General features: G+C 44.1%; 1 long non-coding RNA gene across 27 annotated transcripts in view; it reads right to left on the minus strand.

The window, feature by feature from the left end:
- Window positions 1–18441, minus strand: part of LOC307181468 — a 1676472-nt gene that overhangs the window by 19498 nt on the left and 1638533 nt on the right. For 18 of the 27 annotated variants that reach the window (XR_013826833.1, XR_013826835.1, XR_013826836.1 and 15 more), the window contains one exon: window positions 10521–10545. The exons of 1 other annotated variant lie outside the window; for it this stretch is intronic. This is a non-coding gene — a long non-coding RNA (uncharacterized lncRNA). Of the gene's footprint in view, window positions 1–10520; window positions 10546–18441 lie in introns of those variants that run through there. 8 more of the 27 variants (XR_013826852.1, XR_013826853.1, XR_013826854.1 and 5 more) reach the window with 1 other exon arrangement.

The raw sequence follows: 18441 nt of genomic DNA on the forward strand, positions 1-18441 counted from the left end.
CCATGTGATTGGGAGACGTGTTCAAATATGTCTCAGTTTTCCTCCCCTGGTACTCGGGTGCAACATTCCAGACGCTTTACTAACACTCTCCCCACTTGGAGAGTCAGTCCCTTTAACCTCCTGTTTGGCCCAGTTTGCAATTTCTGCGGAAGATGAACAGGAATAGCGAGAACCAATGAGAGGCTAGCTGGAGGTGTCTGGACGGGCAAATTTAACTCTCATTTCCCACCAGGAAGAGGAAATAACCAAAGGCTCAGCGTGCCGTGCCGGAACCAGATTAGGGCCTGAAGCCATGCTGCGGTGTTGCGGCCAGGTCACAAGAAAGCGAGTTGAAGAAAGGACCTCAGGGGCACTGTAATTCACAAACCTGCAGAGTTATAAATGACAGCTATCGTCCAAAAATAGACTGAAGTAAGGCTGCCAAGAGGACTTGAAAGCGGGGCAGAATTGCAGGAAACCGATTTCAGGAGGTAGACTGGAATTGCATTGAAAGCATAGGAAAAGAGGCAGAACGTCCACAATGATGCACTTGGCCAAAAAGGGCGTATGCGTTTTTTCCTGAATATATTCAGGAAAAAACGCATACGCCCTTTTTGGCCAACCAAGCAAACTTGCAAAGGAAATCTGCACTACAATGAAGTCTCACTTCCCCCCGGTCAAAAGGGCCATCTGAAAAAAGTGTAAAATCCAGAAAGGCAGGACAGGCCAAGGAGAACTGGGAGCCTTGTTATGCTGATGGGCGGGATGTAAATTGCCAACAGACACTGGGGAGAAGTGTATGGTGTTTCCTGAAACATCTAAAAAACAAAGCAACAGAGCCTAGGGCACTTCCACTTATGGTCCTATAGCTTAGGGAAATTAAAAGCAAAAAGACACAGCCACCCCAAAGTTTGGGACGCCTCTGTTTACAAGAACCTCGTTTACCGTAAAAGTTCAATATCACAGAAAGTGAAAAATGGATAAAGAACTTGTGGTACTTACGTACAATGCAGTATCACTCAGCAATGAAATCTATGTCATCAGGCCAGTAGCAGCATAATGAGTAGATTCAGGTACGATGATTCTAACTGAAATAAGTCACACAGAAAAAGAAACATCATAAGATATCACTAATACACGGAATGTAAACTTGGCTACACAGGAACTGAATTCCAAAACAGAACAGGTTCTCAAATTTAGAAAACCAACTTATGCTTGCTTAAGGGGAAAGGTGAGTTGGGTTGCTGCATAAAACCAGAGATTGAAATGAGCACAGATAAAGTTCCTTAAGCCAAATATGGAATAGACAAGAGCTACTCCTTGCTCAACGAAATGGACTCAACACCGTATATTAAACGCCTAAGAATGTACCTGACTAGTAAGTATCTTAAAACCTATGGATTGCTATGTCTCCGAAAGAGAATCAAGCATGTGTACAGGGGCATAAACGCAGCAGTGATAGGATTGGAGAGGTTCGGTGAGCAAATGAAGACCCTTTGAAGTCTTATTGCATGGTACCCATTCCACGGGTTTCAACTACCCAGGTTTTAGGTATTCTTCCTTCAGCTAAAACATGCATGTGGAACCCAGAGTATGATCAACCATGTGATTGGGAGACGTGTTCAAATATGTCTCAGTTTTCCTCCCCTGGTACTCGGGTGCAACATTCCAGACGCTTTACTAACACTCTCCCCACTTGGAGAGTCAGCGCCTTTAACCTCCTGTTTGGCACAGTTTGCAATTTCTGCGGAAGATGAACAGGAATAGCGAGAACCAATGAGAGGCTAGCTGGAGGTGTCTGGACGGGCAAATTTAACTCTCATTTCCCACCAGGAAGAGGAAATAACCAAAGGCTCAGCGTGCCGTGCCGGAACCAGATTAGGGCCTGAAGCCATGGTGCGGTGTTGCGGCCAGGTCACAAGAAAGCGAGTTGAAGAAAGGAGCTCAGGGGCACTGTAATTCACAAACCTGCAGAGTTATAAATGACAGCTATCGTCCAAAAATAGACTGAAGTAAGGCTGCCAAGAGGACTTGAAAGCGGGGCAGAATTGCAGGAAACCGATTTCAGGAGGTAGACTGGAATTGCATTGAAAGCATAGGAAAAGAGGCAGAACGTCCACAATGATGCACTTGGCCAAAAAGGGCGTATGCGTTTTTTCCTGAATATATTCAGGAAAAAACGCATACGCCCTTTTTGACCAACCAAGCAAGCTTGAAAAGGAAATCTGCACTACAATGAAGTCTCAAATCCCCACGGTCAAAAGGGCCATCTGAAAAAAGTGTAAAATCCAGAAAGGCAGGACAGGCCATGGAGAACTGGGAGCCTTGTTATGCTGATGGGCGGGATGTAAATTGCCAACAACCACTCGGGAGAAGTGTATGGTGTTTCCTGAAACATCTAAAAAACAAAGCAACAGAACCTAGGGCACTTCCACTTATGGTCCTATAGCTTAGGGAAATTAAAATCAAAAAGACACAGCCACCCCAAAGTTTGGAACGGCTCTGTTTACAAGAACCTCGTTTACAGTACAAGTTCAACATCGCAGAAAGTGAAAAATGGGTAAAGAAGTTGTGGTATTTACTTACAAAGCAATATCACTCAGCAATGAAATCTGTGTCATCAGGCCCTTAGCAGCACAATGAGTGGATTCAGGTATGATGATTCTAACTGAAATAAGTCACACAGAAAAAGAAGCATCATAAGATATCACTAATACACGGAATGTAAACTTGGCTACACAGGAACTGAATTACAGAACAGAACAGGGTCTCAAATTTAGAAAACCAACTTATGCTTGCTTAAGGGTAAAGGTGAGTTGGGGTGCTGCATAAAACCAGAGATTGAAATGAGCACAGATAAAGTTCCTTAAGCCAAATATGGAATAGACAAGAGCTACTCCTTGCTCAACGAAATGGACTCAACACCCCATATTAAACGCCTAAGAATGTACCTGACTAGTAAGTATCTTAAAACCTATGGATTGCTATGTCTCCGAAAGAGAATCAAGCATGTGTACAGGGGCATAAACGCAGCAGTGATAGGATTGGAGAGGTTCGGTGAGCAAATGAAGACCCTTTGAAGTCATATTGCATGGTACCCATTCCACGGGTTTCAACTACCCAGGTTTAAGGTATTCTTCCTTCAGCTAAAACATGCATGTGGAACCTAGAGTATGATCAACCATGTGATCGGGAGACGTGTTCAAATATGTCTCAGTTTTCCTCCCCTGGTACTCGGGTGCAACATTCCAGACGCTTTACTAACACTCTCCCCACTTGGAGAGTCAGTCCCTTTAACCTCCTGTTTGGCCCAGTTTGCAATTTCTGCGGAAGATGAACAGGAATAGCGAGAACCAATGAGAGGCTAGCTGGAGGTGTCTGGACGGGCAAATTTAACTCTCATTTCCCACCAGGAAGAGGAATTAACCAAAGGCTCAGCGTGCCGGGCCGGAACCAGATTAGGGCCTGAAGCCATCCTGCGGTGTTGCGGCCAGGTCACAAGAAAGCGAGTTGAAGAAAGGAGCTCAGGGGCACTGTAATTCACAAACCTGCAGAGTTATAAATCACAGCTATCATCCAAAAATAGACTGAAGTAAGGCTGCCAAGAGGACTTGAAAGCGGGGCAGAATTGCAGGAAACCGATTTCAGGAGGTAGACTGGAATTGCATTGAAAGCATAGGAAAAGAGGCAGAACGTCCACAATGATGCACTTGGCCAAAAAGGGCGTATGCGTTTTTTCCTGAATATATTCAGGAAAAAACGCATACGCCCTTTTTGGCCAACCAAGCAAGCTTGCAAAGGAAATCTGCACTACAATGAAGTCTCACTTCCCCCCGGTCAAACGGGCCATCTGAAAAAAGTGTAAAATCCAGAAAGGCAGGACAGGCCATGGAGAACTGGGAGCCTTGTTATGCTGATGGGCGGGATGTAAATTGCCAACAACCACTCGGGAGAAGTGTATGGTGTTTCCTGAAACATCTAAAAAACAAAGCAACAGAACCTAGGGCACTTCCACTTATGGTCCTATAGCTTAGGGAAATTAAAATCAAAAAGACACAGCCACCCCAAAGTTTGGAACGGCTCTGTTTACAAGAACCTCGTTTACAGTACAAGTTCAACATCGCAGAAAGTGAAAAATGGATAAAGAAGTTGTGGTATTTACTTACAAAGCAATATCACTCAGCAATGAAATCTGTGTCATCAGGCCCTTAGCAGCACAATGAGTGGATTCAGGTATGATGATTCTAACTGAAATAAGTCACACAGAAAAAGAAACATCATAAGATATCAGTAATACACGGAATGTAAACTTGGCTACACAGGAACTGAATTACAGAACAGAACAGGGTCTCAAATTTAGAAAACCAACTTATGCTTCCTTAAGGGTAAAGGTGAGTTGGAGTGCTGCATAAAACCAGAGATTGAAATGAGCACAGATAAAGTTCCTTAAGCCAAATATGGAATAGACAAGAGCTACTCCTTGCTCAACGAAATGGACTCAACACCCCATATTAAACGCCTAAGAATGTACCTGACTAGTAAGTATCTTAAAACCTATGGATTGCTATGTCTCCAAAAGAGAATCAAGCATGTGTACAGGGGCATAAACGCAGCAGTGATAGGATTGGAGAGGTTCGGTGAGCAAATGAAGACCCTCTGAAGTCATATTGCATGGTACCCATTGCACGGGTTTCAACTACCCAGGTTTAAGGTATTCTTCCTTCAGCTAAAACATGCATGTGGAACCTAGAGTATGATCAACCATGTGATCGGGAGACGTGTTCAAATATGTCTCAGTTTTCCTCCCCTGGTACTCGGGTGCAACATTCCAGATGCTTTACTAACACTCTCCCGACTTGGAGAGTCAGTCCCTTTAACCTCCTGTTTGGCACAGTTTGCAATTTCTGCGGAAGATGAACAGGAATAGCGAGAACCAATGAGAGACTAGCTGGAGGTGTCTGGACGGGCAAATTTAACTCTCATTTCCCACCAGGAAGAGGCATTAACCAAAGGCTCAGCGTGCCGTGCCAGAACCAGATTAGGCCCTGAAGCCATCCTGCGGTGTTGCGGCCAGGTCACAAGAAAGCGAGTTGAAGAAAGGAGCTCAGGGGCACTGTAATTCACAAACCTGCAGAGTTATAAATGACAGCTATCGTCCAAAAATAGACTGAAGTAAGGCTGCCAAGAGGACTTGAAAGCGGGGCAGAATTGCAGGAAACCGATTTCAGGAGGTAGACTGGAATTGCATTGAAAGCATAGGAAAAGAGGCAGAACGTCCACAATGATGCACTTGGCCAAAAAGGGCGTATGCGTTTTTTCCTGAATATATTCAGGAAAAAACGCATACGCCCTTTTTGGCCAACCAAGCAAGCTTGCAAAGGAAATCTGCACTACAATGAAGTCTCACTTCCCCCCGGTCAAAAGGGCCATCTGAAAAAAGTGTAAAATCCAGAAAGGCAACAGACCATGGAGAACTGGGAGCCTTGTTATGCTGATGGGCGGGATGTAAATTGCCAACAGACACTTGGGAGAAGTGTATGGTGTTTCCTGAAACATCTAAAAAACAAAGCAACAGAGCCTAGGGCACTTCCACTTATGGTCCTATAGCTTAGGGAAATTAAAATCAAAAAGACACAGCCACCCCAAAGTTTGGAACGGCTCTGTTTACAAGAACCTCGTTTACAGTACAAGTTCAACATCGCAGAAAGTGAAAAATGGATAAAGAACTTGTGGTACTTACGTACAATGCAGTATCACTCAGCAATGAAATCTATGTCATCAGACCCGTAGCAGCATAATGAGTAGATTCAGGTACGATGATTCTAACTGAAATAAGTCACACAGAAAAAGAAACATCATAAGATATCACTAATACACGGAATGTAAACTTGGCTACACAGGAACTGAATTACAGAACAGAACAGGGTCTCAAATTTAGAAAACCAACTTATGCTTGCTTAAGGGTAAAGGTGAGTTGGGGTGCTGCATAAAACCAGAGATTGAAATGAGCACAGATAAAGTTCCTTAAGCCAAATATGGAATAGACAAGAGCTACTCCTTGCTCAACGAAATGGACTCAACACCCCATATTAAACGCCTAAGAATGTACCTGACTAGTAAGTATCTTAAAACCTATGGATTGCTATGTCTCCGAAAGAGAATCAAGCATGTGTACAGGGGCATAAACGCAGCAGTGATAGGATTGGAGAGGTTCGGTGAGCAAATGAAGACCCTTTGAAGTCATATTGCATGGTACCCATTCCACGGGTTTCAACTACCCAGGTTTAAGGTATTCTTCCTTCAGCTAAAACATGCATGTGGAACCTAGAGTATGATCAACCATGTGATCGGGAGACGTGTTCAAATATGTCTCAGTTTTCCTCCCCTGGTACTCGGGTGCAACATTCCAGACGCTTTACTAACACTCTCCCCACTTGGAGAGTCAGTCCCTTTAACCTCCTGTTTGGCCCAGTTTGCAATTTCTGCGGAAGATGAACAGGAATAGCGAGAACCAATGAGAGGCTAGCTGGAGGTGTCTGGACGGGCAAATTTAACTCTCATTTCCCACCAGGAAGAGGAATTAACCAAAGGCTCAGCGTGCCGGGCCGGAACCAGATTAGGGCCTGAAGCCATCCTGCGGTGTTGCGGCCAGCTCACAAGAAAGCGAGTTGAAGAAAGGAGCTCAGGGGCACTGTAATTCACAAACCTGCAGAGTTATAAATGACAGCTATCGTCCAAAAATAGACTGAAGTAAGGCTGCCAAGAGGACTTGAAAGCGGGGCAGAATTGCAGGAAACCGATTTCAGGAGGTAGACTGGAATTGCATTGAAAGCATAGGAAAAGAGGCAGAACGTCCACAATGATGCACTTGGCCAAAAAGGGCGTATGCGTTTTTTCCTGAATATATTCAGGAAAAAACGCATACGCCCTTTTTGGCCAACCAAGCAAGCTTGCAAAGGAAATCTGCACTACAATGAAGTCTCACTTCCCCCCGGTCAAAAGGGCCATCTGAAAAAAGTGTAAAATCCAGAAAGGCAGGACAGGCCATGGAGAACTGGGAGCCTTGTTATGCTGATGGGCGGGATGTAAATTGCCAACAACCACTCGGGAGAAGTGTATGGTGTTTCCTGAAACATCTAAAAAACAAAGCAACAGAGCCTAGGGCACTTCCACTTATGGTCCTATAGCTTAGGGAAATTAAAATCAAAAAGACACAGCCACCCCAAAGTTTGGAACGGCTCTGTTTACAAGAACCTCGTTTACAGTACAAGTTCAACATCGCAGAAAGTGAAAAATGGATAAAGAAGTTGTGGTATTTACTTACAAAGCAATATCACTCAGCAATGAAATCTGTGTCATCAGGCCCTTAGCAGCACAATGAGTGGATTCAGGTATGATGATTCTAACTGAAATAAGTCACACAGAAAAAGAAACATCATAAGATATCAGTAATACACGGAATGTAAACTTGGCTACACAGGAACTGAATTACAGAACAGAACAGGGTCTCAAATTTAGAAAACCAACTTATGCTTCCTTAAGGGTAAAGGTGAGTTGGAGTGCTGCATAAAACCAGAGATTGAAATGAGCACAGATAAAGTTCCTTAAGCCAAATATGGAATAGACAAGAGCTACTCCTTGCTCAACGAAATGGACTCAACACCCCATATTAAACGCCTAAGAATGTACCTGACTAGTAAGTATCTTAAAACCTATGGATTGCTATGTCTCCGAAAGAGAATCAAGCATGTGTACAGGGGCATAAACGCAGCAGTGATAGGATTGGAGAGGTTCGGTGAGCAAATGAAGACCCTTTGAAGTCATATTGCATGGTACCCATTCCACGGGTTTCAACTACCCAGGTTTAAGGTATTCTTCCTTCAGCTAAAACATGCATGTGGAACCTAGAGTATGATCAACCATGTGATCGGGAGACGTGTTCAAATATGTCTCAGTTTTCCTCCCCTGGTACTCGGGTGCAACATTCCAGACGCTTTACTAACACTCTCCCCACTTGGAGAGTCAGTCCCTTTAACCTCCTGTTTGGCCCAGTTTGCAATTTCTGCGGAAGATGAACAGGAATAGCGAGAACCAATGAGAGGCTAGCTGGAGGTGTCTGGACGGGCAAATTTAACTCTCATTTCCCACCAGGAAGAGGAATTAACCAAAGGCTCAGCGTGCCGGGCCGGAACCAGATTAGGGCCTGAAGCCATCCTGCGGTGTTGCGGCCAGGTCACAAGAAAGCGAGTTGAAGAAAGGAGCTCAGGGGCACTGTAATTCACAAACCTGCAGAGTTATAAATGACAGCTATCGTCCAAAAATAGACTGAAGTAAGGCTGCCAAGAGGACTTGAAAGCGGGGCAGAATTGCAGGAAACCGATTTCAGGAGGTAGACTGGAATTGCATTGAAAGCATAGGAAAAGAGGCAGAACGTCCACAATGATGCACTTGGCCAAAAAGGGCGTATGCGTTTTTTCCTGAATATATTCAGGAAAAAACGCATACGCCCTTTTTGGCCAACCAAGCAAGCTTGCAAAGGAAATCTGCACTACAATGAAGTCTCACTTCCCCCCGGTCAAAAGGGCCATCTGAAAAAAGTGTAAAATCCAGAAAGGCAGGACAGGCCATGGAGAACTGGGAGCCTTGTTATGCTGATGGGCGGGATGTAAATTGCCAACAACCACTCGGGAGAAGTGTATGGTGTTTCCTGAAACATCTAAAAAACAAAGCAACAGAACCTAGGGCACTTCCACTTATGGTCCTATAGCTTAGGGAAATTAAAATCAAAAAGACACAGCCACCCCAAAGTTTGGAACGGCTCTGTTTACAAGAACCTCGTTTACAGTACAAGTTCAACATCGCAGAAAGTGAAAAATGGATAAAGAAGTTGTGGTATTTACTTACAAAGCAATATCACTCAGCAATGAAATCTGTGTCATCAGGCCCTTAGCAGCACAATGAGTGGATTCAGGTATGATGATTCTAACTGAAGTAAGTCACACAGAAAAAGAAACATCATAAGATATCAGTAATACACGGAATGTAAACTTGGCTACACAGGAACTGAATTACAGAACAGAACAGGGACTCAAATTTAGAAAACCAACTTATGCTTGCTTAAGGGTAAAGGTGAGTTGGGGTGCTGCATAAAACCAGAGATTGAAATGAGCACAGATAAAGTTCCTTAAGCCAAATATGGAATAGACAAGAGCTACTCCTTGCTCAACGAAATGGACTCAACACCCCATATTAAACGCCTAAGAATGTTCCTGACTAGTAAGTATCTTAAAACCTATGGATTGCTATGTCTCCAAAAGAGAATCAAGCATGTGTACAGGGGCATAAACGCAGCAGTGATAGGACTGGAGAGGTTCGGTGAGCAAATGAAGACCCTTTGAAGTCATATTGCATGGTACCCATTCCACGGGTTTCAACTACCCAGGTTTAAGGTATTCTTCCTTCAGCTAAAACATGCATGTGGAACCTAGAGTATGATCAACCATGTGATCGGGAGACGTGTTCAAATATGTCTCAGTTTTCGTACCCTGGTACTTGGGTGCAACATTCCAGACGCTTTACTAACACTCTCCCGACTTGGAGAGTCAGTCCCTTTAACCTCCTGTTTGGCCCAGTTTGCAATTTCTGCGGAAGATGAACAGGAATAGCGAGAGCCAATGAGAGGCTAGCTGGAGGTGTCTGGACAGGCAAATTTAACTCTCATTTCCCACCAGGAAGAGGAATTAACCAAAGGCTCAGCGTGCCGTGCCGGAACCAGATTAGGGCCTGAAGCCATCCTGCGGTGCTGCGGCCAGCTCAAAAGAAAGCGAGTTGAAGAAAGGAGCTCAGGGGCACTGTAATTCACAAACCTGCAGTGTCATAAATGGCAGCTATCGTCCAAAAATAGACTGAAGTAAGGCTGCCAAGAGGACTTGAAAGCGGGGCAGAATTGCAGGAAACCGATTTCAGGAGGTAGACTGGAATTGCATTGAAAGCATAGGAAAAGAGGCAGAACGTCCACAATGATGCACTTGGCCAAAAAGGGCGTATGCGTTTTTTCCTGAATATATTCAGGAAAAAACGCATACGCCCTTTTTGGCCAACCAAGCAAGCTTGCAAAGGAAATCTGCACTACAATGAAGTCTCACTTCCCCCCGGTCAAAAGGGCCATCTGAAAAAAGTGTAAAATCCAGAAAGGCAGGACAGGCCATGGAGAACTGGGAGCCTTGTTATGCTGATGGGCGGGATGTAAATTGCCAACAACCACTCGGGAGAAGTGTATGGTGTTTCCTGAAACATCTAAAAAACAAAGCAACAGAACCTAGGGCACTTCCACTAATGGTCCTATAGCTTAGGGAAATTAAAATCAAAAAGACACAGCCACCCCAAAGTTTGGAACGGCTCTGTTTACAAGAACCTCGTTTACAGTACAAGTTCAACATCGCAGAAAGTGAAAAATGGATAAAGAAGTTGTGGTATTTACTTACAAAGCAATATCACTCAGCAATGAAATCTGTGTCATCAGGCCCTTAGCAGCACAATGAGTGGATTCAGTTATGATGATTCTAACTGAAGTAAGTCACACAGAAAAAGAAACATCATAAGATATCAGTAATACACGGAATGTAAACTTGGCTACACAGGAACTGAATTACAGAACAGAACAGGGACTCAAATTTAGAAAACCAACTTATGCTTGCTTAAGGGTAAAGGTGAGTTGGGGTGCTGCATAAAACCAGAGATTGAAATGAGCACAGATAAAGTTCCTTAAGCCAAATATGGAATAGACAAGAGCTACTCCTTGCTCAACGAAATGGACTCAACACCCCATATTAAACGCCTAAGAATGTACCTGACTAGTAAGTATCTTAAAACCTATGGATTGCTATGTCTCCAAAAGAGAATCAAGCGTGTGTACAGGGGCATAAACGCAGCAGTGATAGGATTGGAGAGGTTCGGTGAGCAAATGAAGACCCTTTGAAGTCATATTGCATGGTACCCATTCCACGGGTCTCAACTCTCCAGGTTTAAGGTATTCTTCCTTCAGCTAAAACATGCATGTGGAACCCAAGTATGATCAACCATGTGAACGGGAGACGTGTTCAAATATGTCTCAGTTTTCGTACCCTGGTACTCAGGTGCAACATTCCAGACGCTTTACTAACACTCTCCCGACTTGGAGAGTCAGTCCCTTTAACCTCCTGTTTGGCCCAGTTTGCAATTTCTGCGGAAGATGAACAGGAATAGCGAGAACCAATGAGAGACTAGCTGGAGGTGTCTGGACGGGCAAATTTAACTCTCATTTCCCACCAGGAAGAGGAAATAACCAAAGGCTCAGCGTGCCGTGCCGGAACCAGATTAGGGCCTGAAGCCATCCTGCGGTGTTGCGGCCAGGTCACAAGAAAGCGAGTTGAAGAAAGGAGCTCAGGGGCACTGTAATTCACAAACCTGCAGAGTTATAAATGACAGCTATCGTCCAAAAATAGACTGAAGTAAGGCTGCCAAGAGGACTTGAAAGCGGGGCAGAATTGCAGGAAACCGATTTCAGGAGGTAGACTGGAATTGCATTGAAAGCATAGGAAAAGAGGCAGAGCGTCCACAATGATGCACTTGGCCAAAAAGGGCGTATGCGTTTTTTCCTGAATATATTCAGGAAAAAACGCATACGCCCTTTTTGGCCAACCAAGCAAGCTTGCAAAGGAAATCTGCACTACAATGAAGTCTCACTTCCCCCCGGTCAAAAGGGCCATCTGAAAAAAGTGTAAAATCCAGAAAGGCAGGACAGGCCATGGAGAACTGGGAGCCTTGTTATGCTGATGGGCGGGATGTAAATTGCCAACAGACACTCGGGAGAAGTGTATGGTGTTTCCTGAAACATCTAAAAAACAAAGCAACAGAGCCTAGGGCACTGCCAATTATGGTCCTATAGCTTAGGGAAATTAAAATCAAAAAGACACAGCCACCCCAAAGTTTGGGACGCCTCTGTTTACAAGAACCTCGTTTACAGTACAAGTTCAACATCGCAGAAAGTGAAAAATGGATAAAGAAGTTGTGGTATTCACTTACAAAGCAATATCACTCAGCAATGAAATCTGTGTCATCAGGCCCTTAGCATCGCAATGAGTGGATTCAGGTATGATGATTCTAACTGAAATAAGTCACACAGAAAAAGAAACATCATAAGATATCACTAATACACGGAATTTAAACTTGCCTACACAGGAACTGAATTACAGAACAGAACAGGGTCTCAAATTTAGAAAACCAACTTATGCTTGCTTAAGGGTAAAGGTGAGTTGGGGTGCTGCATAAAACCAGAGATTGAAATGAGCACAGATAAAGTTCCTTAAGCCAAATATGGAATAGACAAGAGCTACTCCTTGCTCAACGAAATGGACTCAACACCCCATATTAAACGCCTAAGAATGTTCCTGACTAGTAAGTATCTTAAAACCTATGGATTGCTATGTCTCCAAAAGAGAATCAAGCATGTGTACAGGGGCATAAACGCAGCAGTGATAGGATTGGAGAGGTTCGGTGAGCAAATGAAGACCCTTTGAAGTCATATTGCATGGTACCCATTCCACGGGTTTCAACTACCCAGGTTTAAGGTATTCTTCCTTCAGCTAAAACATGCATGTGGAACCTAGAGTATGATCAACCATGTGATCGGGAGACGTGTTCAAATATGTCTCAGTTTTCGTACCCTGGTACTTGGGTGCAACATTCCAGACGCTTTACTAACACTCTCCCGACTTGGAGAGTCAGTCCCTTTAACCTCCTGTTTGGCCCAGTTTGCAATTTCTGCGGAAGATGAACAGGAATAGCGAGAACCAATGAGAGGCTAGCTGGAGGTGTCTGGACAGGCAAATTTAACTCTCATTTCCCACCAGGAAGAGGAATTAACCAAAGGCTCAGCGTGCCGTGCCGGAACCAGATTAGGTCCTGAAGCCATCCTGCGGTGTTGCGGCCAGGTCACAAGAAAGCGAGTTGAAGAAAGGAGCTCAGGGGCACTGTAATTCACAAACCTGCAGAGTTATAAATGACAGCTATCGTCCAAAAATAGACTGAAGTAAGGCTGCCAAGAGGACTTGAAAGCGGGGCAGAATTGCAGGAAACCGATTTCAGGAGGTAGACTGGAATTGCATTGAAAGCATAGGAAAAGAGGCAGAACGTCCACAATGATGCACTTGGCCAAAAAGGGCGTATGCGTTTTTTCCTGAATATATTCAGGAAAAAACGCATACGCCCTTTTTGGCCAACCAAGCAAGCTTGCAAAGGAAATCTGCACTACAATGAAGTCTCACTTCCCCCCGGTCAAAAGGGCCATCTGAAAAAAGTGTAAAATCCAGAAAGGCAGGACAGGCCATGCAGAACTGGGAGCCTTGTTATGCTGATGGGCGGGATGTAAATTGCCAACAGACACTCGGGAGAAGTGTATGGTGTTTCCTGAAACATCTAAAAAACAAAGCAACAGAGCCTAGGGCACTGCCAATTATGGTCCTATAGCTTAGGGAAATTAAAATCAAAAAGACACAGCCACCCCAAAGTTTGGGACGCCTCTGTTTACAAGAACCTCGTTTACAGTACAAGTTCAACATCGCAGAAAGTGAAAAATGGATAAAGAAGTTGTGGTATTCACTTACAAAGCAATATCACTCAGCAATGAAATCTGTGTCATCAGGCCCTTAGCATCGCAATGAGTGGATTCAGGTATGATGATTCTAACTGAAATAAGTCACACAGAAAAAGAAACATCATAAGATATCAGTAATACACGGAATGTAAACTTGCCTACACAGGAACTGAATTAGAGAACAGAACAGGGTCTCAAATTTAGAAAACCAACTTATGCTTGCTTAAGGGTAAAGGTGAGTTGGGGTGCTGCATAAAACCAGAGATTGAAATGAGCACAGATAAAGTTCCTTAAGCCAAATATGGAATAGACAAGAGCTACTCCTTGCTCAATGAAATGGACTCAACACCCCATATTAAACGCCTAAGAATGTTCCTGACTAGTAAGTATCTTAAAACCTATGGATTGCTATGTCTCCAAAAGAGAATCAAGCATGTGTACAGGGGCATAAACGCAGCAGTGATAGGATTGGAGAGGTTCGGTGAGCAAATGAAGACCCTTTGAAGTCATATTGCATGGTACCCATTCCACGGGTTTCAACTACCCAGGTTTAAGGTATTCTTCCTTCAGCTAAAACATGCATGTGGAACCTAGAGTATGATCAACCATGTGATCGGGAGACGTGTTCAAATATGTCTCAGTTTTCGTACCCTGGAACTTGGGTGCAACATTCCAGACGCTTTACTAACACTCTCCCGACTTGGAGAGTCAGTCCCTTTAACCTCCTGTTTGGCCCAGTTTGCAATTTCTGTGGAAGATGAACAGGAATAGCGAGAACCAATGAGAGGCTAGCTGGAGGTGTCTGGACAGGCAAATTTAACTCTCATTTCCCACCAGGAAGAGGAATTAACCAAAGGCTCAGCGTGCCGTGCCGGAACCAGATTAGGTCCTGAAGCCATCCTGCGGTGTTGCGGCCAGGTCACAAGAAAGCGAGTTGAAGAAAGGAGCTCAGGGGCACTGTAATTCACAAACCTGCAGAGTTATAAATGACAGCTATCGTCCAAAAATAGACTGAAGTAAGGCTGCCAAGAGGACTTGAAAGCGGGGCAGAATTGCAGGAAACCGATTTCAGGAGGTAGACTGGAATTGCATTGAAAGCATAGGAAAAGAGGCAGAACGTCCACAATGATGCACTTGGCCAAAAAGGGCGTATGCGTTTTTTCCTGAATATATTCAGGAAAAAACGCATACGCCCTTTTTGGCCAACCAAGCAAGCTTGCAAAGGAAATCTGCACTACAATGAAGTCTCACTTCCCCCCGGTCAAAAGGGCCATCTGAAAAAAGTGTAAAATCCAGAAAGGCAGGACAGGCCATGGAGAACTGGGAGCCTTGTTATGCTGATGGGCGGGATGTAAATTGCCAACAACCACTCGGGAGAAGTGTATGGTGTTTCCTGAAACATCTAAAAAACAAAGCAACAGAGCCTAGGGCACTGCCACTTATGGTCCTATAGCTTAGGGAAATTAAAATCAAAAAGACACAGCCACCCCAAAGTTTGGAACGGCTCTGTTTACAAGAACCTCGTTTACAGTACAAGTTCAACATCGCAGAAAGTGAAAAATGGATAAAGAACTTGTGGTACTTACGTACAATGCAGTATCACTCAGCAATGAAATCCATGTCATCAGGCCCGTAGCAGCATAATGAGTAGATTCAGGTACGATGATTCTAACTGAAATAAGTCACACAGAAAAAGAAACATCATAAGATATCAGTAATACACGGAATGTAAACTTGGCTACACAGGAACTGAATTCCAAAACAGAACAGGGTCTCAAATTTAGAAAACCAACTTATGCTTGCTTAAGGGGAAAGGTGAGTTGGGTTGCTGCATAAAACCAGAGATTGAAATGAGCACAGATAAAGTTCCTTAAGCCAAATATGGAATAGACAAGAGCTACTCCTTGCTCAACGAAATGGACTCAACACCGCATATTAAACGCCTAAGAATGTACCTGACTAGTAAGTATCTTAAAACCTATGGATTGCTATGTCTCCAAAAGAGAATCAAGCATGTGTACAGGGGCATAAACGCAGCAGTGATAGGATTGGAGAGGTTCGGTGAGCAAATGAAGACCCTTTGAAGTCTTATTGCATGGTACCCATTCCACGGGTTTCAACTACCCAGGTTTTAGGTATTCTTCCTTCAGCTAAAACATGCATGTGGAACCCAAGTATGATCAACCATGTGAACGGGAGACGTGTTCAAATATGTCTCAGTTTTCCTCCCCTGGTACTCGGGTGCAACATTCCAGACGCTTTACTAACACTCTCCCCACTTGGAGAGTCAGCGCCTTTAACCTCCTGTTTGGCCCAGTTTGCAATTTCTGCGGAAGATGAACAGGAATAGCGAGAACCAATGAGAGGCTAGCTGGAGGTGTCTGGACGGGCAAATTTAACTCTCATTTCCCACCAGGAAGAGGAAATAACCAAAGGCTCAGCGTGCCGTACCGGAACCAGATTAGGGCCTGAAGCCATCCTGCGGTGTTGCGGCCAGCTCAAAAGAAAGCGAGTTGAAGAAAGGAGCTCAGGGGCACTGTAATTCACAAACCTGCAGAGTTATAAATGACAGCTATCGTCCAAAAATAGACTGAAGTAAGGCTGCCAAGAGGACTTGAAAGCGGGGCAGAATTGCAGGAAACCGATTTCAGGAGGTAGACTGGAATTGCATTGAAAGCATAGGAAAAGAGGCAGAACGTCCACAATGATGCACTTGGCCAAAAAGGGCGTATGCGTTTTTTCCTGAATATATTCAGGAAAAAACGCATACGCCCTTTTTGGCCAACCAAGCAAGCTTGCAAAGGAAATCTGCACTACAATGAAGTCTCACTTCCCCCCGGTCAAAAGGGCCATCTGAAAAAAGTGTAAAATCCAGAAAGGCAGGACAGGCCATGGAGAACTGGGAGCCTTGTTATGCTGATGGGCGGGATGTAAATTGCCAACAACCACTCGGGAGAAGTGTATGGTGTTTCCTGAAACATCTAAAAAACAAAGCAACAGAACCTAGGGCACTTCCACTTATGGTCCTATAGCTTAGGGAAATTAAAATCAAAAAGAAACAGCCACCCCAAAGTTTGGGACGCCTCTGTTTACAAGAACCTCGTTTACAGTACAAGTTCAACATCGCAGAAAGTGAAAAATGGATAAAGAAGTTGTGGTATTTACTTACAAAGCAATATCACTCAGCAATGAAATCTGTGTCATCAGGCCCTTAGCAGCACAATGAGTGGATTCAGGTATGATGATTCTAACTGAAGTAAGTCACACAGAAAAAGAAACATCATAAGATATCAGTAATACACGGAATGTAAACTTGGCTACACAGGAACTGAATTACAGAACAGAACAGGGTCTCAAATTTAGAAAACCAACTTATGCTTGCTTAAGGGTAAAGGTGAGTTGGGGTGCTGCATAAAACCAGAGATTGAAATGAGCACAGATAAAGTTCCTTAAGCCAAATATGGAATAGACAAGAGCTACTCCTTGCTCAAAGAAATGGACTCAACACCCCATATTAAACGCCTAAGAATGTTCCTGACTAGTAAGTATCTTAAAACCTATGGATTGCTATGTCTCCAAAAGAGAATCAAGCATGTGTACAGGGGCATAAACGCAGCAGTGATAGGATTGGAGAGGTTCGGTGAGCAAATGAAGACCCTTTGAAGTCATATTGCATGGTACCCATTCCACGGGTTTCAACTACCCAGGTTTAAGGTATTCTTCCTTCAGCTAAAACATGCATGTGGAACCTAGAGTATGATCAACCATGTGATCGGGAGACGTGTTCAAATATGTCTCAGTTTTCGTACCCTGGTACTTGGGTGCAACATTCCAGATGCTTTACTAACACTCTCCCGACTTGGAGAGTCAGTCCCTTTAACCTCCTGTTTGGCCCAGTTTGCAATTTCTGCGGAAGATGAACAGGAATAGCGAGAACCAATGAGAGGCTAGCTGGAGGTGTCTGGACGGGCAAATTTAACTCTCATTTCCCACCAGGAAGAGGAAATAACCAAAGGCTCAGCGTGCCGTGCCGGAACCAGATTAGGGCCTGAAGCCATCCTGCGGTGTTGCGGCCAGGTCACAAGAAAGCGAGTTGAAGAAAGGAGCTCAGGGGCACTGTAATTCACAAACCTGCAGAGTTATAAATGACAGCTATCGTCCAAAAATATACTGAAGTAAGGCTGCCAAGAGGACTTGAAAGCGGGGCAGAATTGCAGGAAACCGATTTCAGGAGGTAGACTGGAATTGCATTGAAAGCATAGGAAAAGAGGCAGAACGTCCACAATGATGCACTTGGCCAAAAAGGGCGTATGCGTTTTTTCCTGAATATATTCAGGAAAAAACGCATACGCCCTTTTTGGCCAACCAAGCAAGCTTGCAAAGGAAATCTGCACTACAATGAAGTCTCACTTCCCCCCCGGTCAAAAGGGCCATCTGAAAAAAGTGTAAAATCCAGAAAGGCAGGACAGGCCATGGAGAACTGGGAGCCTTGTTATGCTGATGGGCGGGATGTAAACTGCCAACAACCACTCAGGAGAAGTGTATGGTGTTTCCTGAAACATCTAAAAAACAAAGCAACAGAACCTAGGGCACTTCCACTTATGGTCCTATAGCTTAGGGAAATTAAAATAAAAAAGACACAGCCACCCCAAAGTTTGGAACGGCTCTGTTTACAAGAACCTCGTTTACAGTACAAGTTCAACATCGCAGAAAGTGAAAAATGGATAAAGAAGTTGTGGTATTTACTTACAAAGCAATATCACTCAGCAATGAAATCTGTGTCATCAGGCCCTTAGCAGCACAATGAGTGGATTCAGGTATGATGATTC

This window comes from Stenella coeruleoalba (genome assembly GCF_951394435.1).
Source record: "Stenella coeruleoalba genome assembly, contig: scaffold_28, whole genome shotgun sequence".
Classification (NCBI taxonomy): Eukaryota; Metazoa; Chordata; class Mammalia; order Artiodactyla; family Delphinidae; genus Stenella; species Stenella coeruleoalba.